General features: G+C 54.4%; 1 long non-coding RNA gene across 1 annotated transcript; it reads left to right on the top strand.

Moving 5' to 3' along the window:
• The first annotated feature begins 409 nt into the window (after positions 1-409).
• LOC130587363 (uncharacterized) lies at positions 410-1,756 on the top strand. Its single transcript, XR_008966783.1, has 3 exons — positions 410-900; positions 1,010-1,135; positions 1,627-1,756. It is a non-coding gene; the product is annotated as an uncharacterized LOC130587363 (long non-coding RNA).
• The last annotated feature ends 4,658 nt before the right edge of the window (positions 1,757-6,414 follow it).

Raw genomic sequence — 6,414 nt, 5'->3', positions numbered from 1 at the left:
AGCCCCTCAAAACCTGAGCCTAATCATGCCTGACACCTCCAGGAGGTCTGGCAGCTGTCTGAAGAATGGGAGCATGGGAATTCCCGCTGGAGAGAACAGAAGGTGGAATGGGCAGCATGGGAAGCCTGGGCTGCTGGGGAGGACCAACAGATGCTGCAGGTATGGGCAGATATCCTCTGTGTCAGGTCACCCTGGCCACCCAGAGAGTCCTTATGGGACAGTGGGCACCAGGGGGTGGAATTTGAGGTCGAGGGGACCACGAAGGACTCATGAGGCAGGGCCCAGGTCTCTTGGAGGGGCTGCATGCTTCTGGAGGGCTTTGGCGGTCCCTGGGCTGGTTTGAGGGTGGTTTCTGGGGACTGGGGGACTCCTAGGACCCCAGGAGATGGGATTCCCTGGGGATCCAAACTTAGAGAGGAGTCTGAGACGGCGTTAGGATGCCCTGCTCACTGAGAGTGAACTGAGGCTTCAAGGGGACTCTTAGGACTCAACGAGGTGGGGGTCTTTGATCCCAGAGGTGCCCATTGGGGGTCACCCAGCCGCAGGGCAGGGATTGGCTGACACATCCCCCAGGGAAAAGCAGCTGTCTAGAGGGTGGTGCTAACCCAGCCTCTGATTGGCCAAGCTACTAGAAGTCCCGCCTAGTGGACAGGCCCACAAAGGCCCAAGGGCTTCAAAAAGGCTGACCACGAGGTAGCAAGTACATCTCCTGGCTCCCACTTCTCTGGGTGTGCTCTGGAAAGTGGCACCTCTGGTTTGCTGAGTGTCCCCTCCTTGACAGGTATTCAGTACTGGAGGTGCTTGGACTCCCCACCGTCCATCCCAACACCCAAGAAAGGGGGTCACTGGAACCCCCCTCCCCACAGAGAAAATGGCAGAGATATTCCAGCCTGGGACCAAGTGAGTAAATGTGGGACCAGGTGGGTGGACGAGGGATTGCATGGGCGCAGGGTGGGGTGAGGGGAGAGGCAGCTGGCAGCTCTGGGATCATGATTCCCTGTTGTTGCAGGCAGCTTTCCCCACGAGCCATCCAGGTGCTCTGTGGGCTGGAGCCACATCAAACACGGAACAATATCTTCACTTTTTTGGCTGAGAACAACCGGCGGCGGCAGAAGCAGCAGAGGCAGTTCTGCAGGTAACTCCAAAGGGATGGAATTCCCCATGTCCTTCTGCTGAGACAGCCACGGGGGACAGAAGCGGGATCTGGAGGCTGCCTTTGGGCTGGATTCCCCTGACATCCACCTGAACACCCAGCATTGGCTTCCCACATGGGATGGAAAAGTCCTGGCATAAGACAGAGGGACCTTGATGGCTGGCTGGTCCCCTTTGGTCCTCTTCCCAAACCTGAGAGCATGTCCTTCCCTGGCAGAATCCTACCCCTCAACACCTTGTCCTGACAAGGGACACCTATACAGGACAACTGTCTGGGAGGTGGTGTCTCAGCCCAACATGGCTTTGCCTCAGATGCACCAGGCATTTTCTCATGGGCTGGTAAATCACCGAAGGCATCTCCATTGACACCTTGATATGATCCCATCCCAGGTGGCCTGAGCCAATTCTGGAGAAATTCTCTGGCTTCTCCCTGCCATTTTGATCAGATATCTCCCTCTCTCTCTCCCTCCCTAGCCCCAAGTGATGGTCCAGCAGATGAGGGGTCTAGGCTGGAGTGATGCGTGCAACAGTGGCTGCTGGTGATGGGACTGGGGGACCGCTCACCTGCTGAGGTCCACTGTGGATACAAAATAAAGATCTCTGTTCCCACCTGGACTGAGTGGCATAGGCCTGGTGACGGAGCTACCTAATAGCTGGGACCATGTTGGGACCATGAGGGCTGGGGGGTGGGAGCAGGGGCACTGTGTGGGGGGACAGGGGCTCTTCAGGAAGCTGAGGAGGTGGGTTTGCCTCTTGCCTCCTGGTCAGGAGCAGCAGGTAAGCCAAGGTGGGCACTATGTTTGCAGCTACCTATTAGAGACCTGCTTTTCAGGAGGAACAGGTAGGTGAAGCTCCCTCACAAGCCCTGGATCTCATGGGGGACCAGTGCTGCCCCCAACCCCCTCTACCCTGCCCCACTACCTGACAGGAAGAGGATCCAGACATCTGGAAGATTTCCAGAGTGCATTTCCTGGCACAGGTGATATGGATCCAAGAGGGGAGAGGTGCCTGGGGAGGTGCCATCACCCATGGGATCATTGATGCCTGCTGTGATGTCACTGCCCAGTGAGGTACCACTGTCCAAGTGGAGAGACTGGGGAGCACTGGAGGAGACACTGAGAACAGTGCAGGAGACAGGGAGCAATGGAAGGGGACACTAGGGAGGGCCCTGAGTGCACTGGGGAGACTCTGGAGCACTGCATAAAGTTGTCATTGGCCTTTACCTCCCCTGGGCTGCCCATCATCTGCCCACCAGCACTAAGCCTGCGTATTTTCATTCCCCAGGAAGGGAAGGAATTGTCTTCCTCCTTTGTGAGCCCACCCCCCAAATTTGGATACCACCTCCCAAATTTGGATACTACCTCCAAACTCTGAACACGTCCAGGGATTGCTCCCACACAAAAGGTGTGGGGGCAGAAAGGTCCTGACTTTTACCTCTCCTGGGCAGAAAAGGTACTGACACTCCAGACAGGAGAGCACAGAGGTGCCTTTATGAGAATGAGCACCTATCATTGCAGCAAGGTTTATTGCATGCCAGAATTAGAATCACACCCGAAAACCTCAAGGGTTTAACAAACAAGGAATGATTTCTTCCTCCATAAAATTCCAGCTTTTAGTGGAACCCCACACAAGTTTCTGATTGATTTTGTGTGGTGCCACCTGATGTGGCTTTTCAGAGGTGGTTTGGTTTGGGTTCCCCCCCCGCCCCTCATCATTCACCAGTGATGGACCATGTCGCTTGGCACAGTGGCAGGGCACTACAGAAATGGAGCGTGAAGCAATGCTGAGGATCCAGGATGACCATGCCCTCCATTTTAGCATCATTCTGGCAACAAGGAAATCCAAATGACAACATCCTTTCAAATGTACTTCATCAGTCACAGGAAGCTAGGAATGACCTCTGAAACTTTGAGCATGGCACATTTATGCATGCAAGTTACTCCAGGAGAGGTTTTGATTGGACACAGATGAAATTTTTTCACTATGAGAATAATCAGCCACTGGCATAATCACCCCATGGAAGCAGTGGATTCCTCAGCATTGGACATTTTGGAGTTTTAACTGGACCGGGTGCTGGGCCAATCTTGTCTAGACTGTGCTTTTGCCCAGAAAGATTGGTCCTGGATCCTTGAAGTCCCTTCCAATGGCCCTTATTGTCCCCAGTGTTACCATGTCATAAAGCAATATCCCACAGTGCAGCAACAGAGCGATCCTGAGCACTCTGCCTGCTCTCAAAAGGAGCACAGTGATGGGCACAGACAGTATATATGGAAATATAGACAGGGTGAGGTAGCACACCCACATGAACAGACAAGCAGCGTTGTGCCCAGTGCTTAGATCAGATTTGTTTCCCACTCCCTGTGGCCAGATGTGTTGGTATCTCAAGCTGTTGGTGTCCCACACTGGGCACCAAAGAAGGCTGTTGTGGTTTAGGACTGGCATTCTCCAATTTAGCATTCCCACTGAAACACTCCAAACCWCCASAGCTCACTCACTCCCTCTCCCCTTGAGGCAGGATGGAGAGGAGAATTGGAGGAACAAAAGGTAAATATCACAGGTGAAGAACAATTTAGTGGAGACAAAAAATGAAATAAGAAAACCAACAGTAACAGAAACAATTGTTAACAGAGTGTAAGACAGGAGTGATTCATATTCATGCGAGTGCTCACCATGTGGAACCTGGTTTTACCCYGACCACTCACTTCACGCTATGCCACCTGAAGGGACCCCTTCCCCCTGCCCACTGCATATGATGTGAGGTGGTACASAATAGCCTTGTACAGAATAACCTCTGGGTCCTGGCCATGCCCCTCCTGGCTACTGCAAAAATTAACCCTGTCCKGGTCAGAACCAGGGCAGCAGGCCTGGAGGAGGTTTGGAGGCAGCTCTCCTTGAGTTTTGCTGATAGGAAAGGGAACACCAGGATCATTCAGGAGTTGTTTGTCTAGTCTCATCCCACATAGTAGGCACAGCCATTTTAGGTTGTGCATGACAAGGGCTCCTGAGACCCCAAAAACATTTGGGTGCCGCTAAGAGAGTTTTTCAAGATTTCAGGGTACTTGCCCAAGTAGATCAAGACTCCCWGGGGCTTGAAGATCAGAAAGACTTTCTGGGCAGAGAAGATTKCCATGGCTTTTTGKTAAAGCAGCAGCAGGAGAGGCAGCTGTGTGTTCCCCACAACCCTGTGAGGTGTGTCAAAGGCAGCCCCTCAAAGCCCAGCTTGTTTCTACTCCGGGCTGCAGAAATACATGCCAAAAAAAAAAAAAATGTTGATCCCCTTGCCATAAAATCAAACCCTAGATCTGATGCTTGTGGCATGGAATTTCAAGGCTCCACTAAAGGAACAGTAGCAGTACATGGCCTGCAAAGATGTGCAGGCAGGACCACATCCTGCACACTGGCAGAGGCATCAACTGCCATGAGCTTGGGGATTCTTGTCTCACTCTTCAAGAGAAATTGGGCAAGTCTGTGTGAGGTGGAGGAGCGCTGACAGAGCCCGTAGATGCCAGGGTGGCACTTCAACAAAGGAAGCAGCAAGCACAACCACGGCYCTGCTGTCAGGAGCCCACCAGTGTTGTGAACTACAGCAGGYGAGCCACTGAAGCAAAGTTGACTTGAAAAAACAATCACAAGTCCCATAGGTTCATGTTAAAACAAGGCACTTTCCTATTAACTACAGCAGTGAGCAACCTCACCAGSCAGTAGTGGGYGGGCACCCGCCCTTTGTCCGCYCCTGGTGGACATTTGGATTAGCTGCTGGCCTACTGCCATTGTCATTTGCTCTGGCCACAGCGCTGACTGGCGCCTCCAGAACCTCAGGACGCCCCCCCGCACCGGGCTGGTGCAACATCTCCTTCTCGCTGCAGCTTTTCTGTCTTTGGTGGCTGCCAGGCCTTGGTTGCAGGGGGGGTGGGGGGCATGGGGGGAGGAAGGCTTTCCATGGACCCAGGACAGCGGAAGTTTGGGGTACCTCCCTCTCTGTAGGGTGTTTTGGGCGCACAGGGGGGAACAGCAGTGGCAGGACAGGAAGAGCCGGAGGAGGGTGGAGATTTGGGGTGGGGGAGACACAGKGACATCCCAAAAAGCCCCCCAAATTATTCCTTTTGCCCTTGCTTCACTCACCCAACTTCACCCCCAAAATGACTTCAAAGTGCCCAAAATCTTGTCCACGAGTGGGGGAACCAGAGCAGCTACGTGCCTAGTCAAGACAAGGAGCAGGGCTGGGGCTGAGGGAGATCCTCCCAAAGTTTCCTCACCTCGATGACACAGCCGGACTTGGGCTGGCGGGGCGGGCATGGCACTGGCTCAGGCATTATGGTCCATCTGCATGCTACAAGGGAGAACATCTCATGCAGGATGCCATCCTGGAGCAGAGTGATTCCCAGGAGCCTGCACCAAGCCAGTGCCAGAGCAGCATCCTGGCAGGAGCTGTGGAAACCTGGAGAGAGGAGCCTGCCTGGAGCAGGTTCCTGGTAGGATTAATGATCACCTGGGCTGCCATAAGATTGCAAAAGGCCCCACTGTGTCTCTACGTCCCCTCAGTTCCACCAGGTTCCATAGGTGGTYCCTAGGGTTCCATAGCATCACTGTGGTATCCAGGGTTCCACAAGGTTCCATGGTGTCACAGTGGAGCCTGGGTTCCAAGAAGTTCCACATCATCATAAAGGTCTCCTGCAMCCTGCAGGGTCACAACACACTGTGGGTTCCCTGCTGTGTCACAAGGGCCCCTGACTTCCACAAGCTCCTGCAGCAACCCAGTGGGCCCTAGAGCAGGTGGCTGGGAGCTCCTGCCTCCCTGGTGGCTGGAGGAGAGGTAGCAGGGACAGTGTGCAGACAGTGCCATGRCCCTGTCTGTCCCCATGCCTGGCCCTGTTTCCACAACAGCCATGGCGTGTAACATCCACTCTGAGTCCTTACATGTGCAGGTGACAGCGGCATCCCRGTTTGGGTGCACAGCTGCTCCCGGGGGACCCTCTGGGTCAGGAGGCTGGCAGGAATTTKTTCCCCTCCCCAGGCTGTGCAGCAGTTGCCAGGTCCAGCCCTCTCTGGGAAGCAGCCAGGGCCGTGCCAGGCCCCAGCTCCCTGCACAGGCCTGCTTGGGCAGCTTTGTGGCCCAAAGGCCACTGGCAAACAGTTGGCTGCTCAGGTTTCTGTCTATAGCTGACCCAAAAATGTCCTGTTGGGGGTTGCCCTTTCCTACAGTCACTGTCATACTGGGACAAGACCTGGAGCCGGGGGGGTGTGTGGGGGAGCAAGGTCCGC

The sequence above is a fragment of the Malurus melanocephalus genome, unplaced genomic scaffold (genome assembly GCF_030028575.1).
Source record: "Malurus melanocephalus ecotype Western Australia unplaced genomic scaffold, MMel_1.1 scaffold_1809, whole genome shotgun sequence".
NCBI lineage: Eukaryota > Metazoa > Chordata > Aves > Passeriformes > Maluridae > Malurus > Malurus melanocephalus.
Note: the sequence above shows the minus strand (reverse complement) of the source record. Positions and strands in the feature narration are given on the sequence as shown.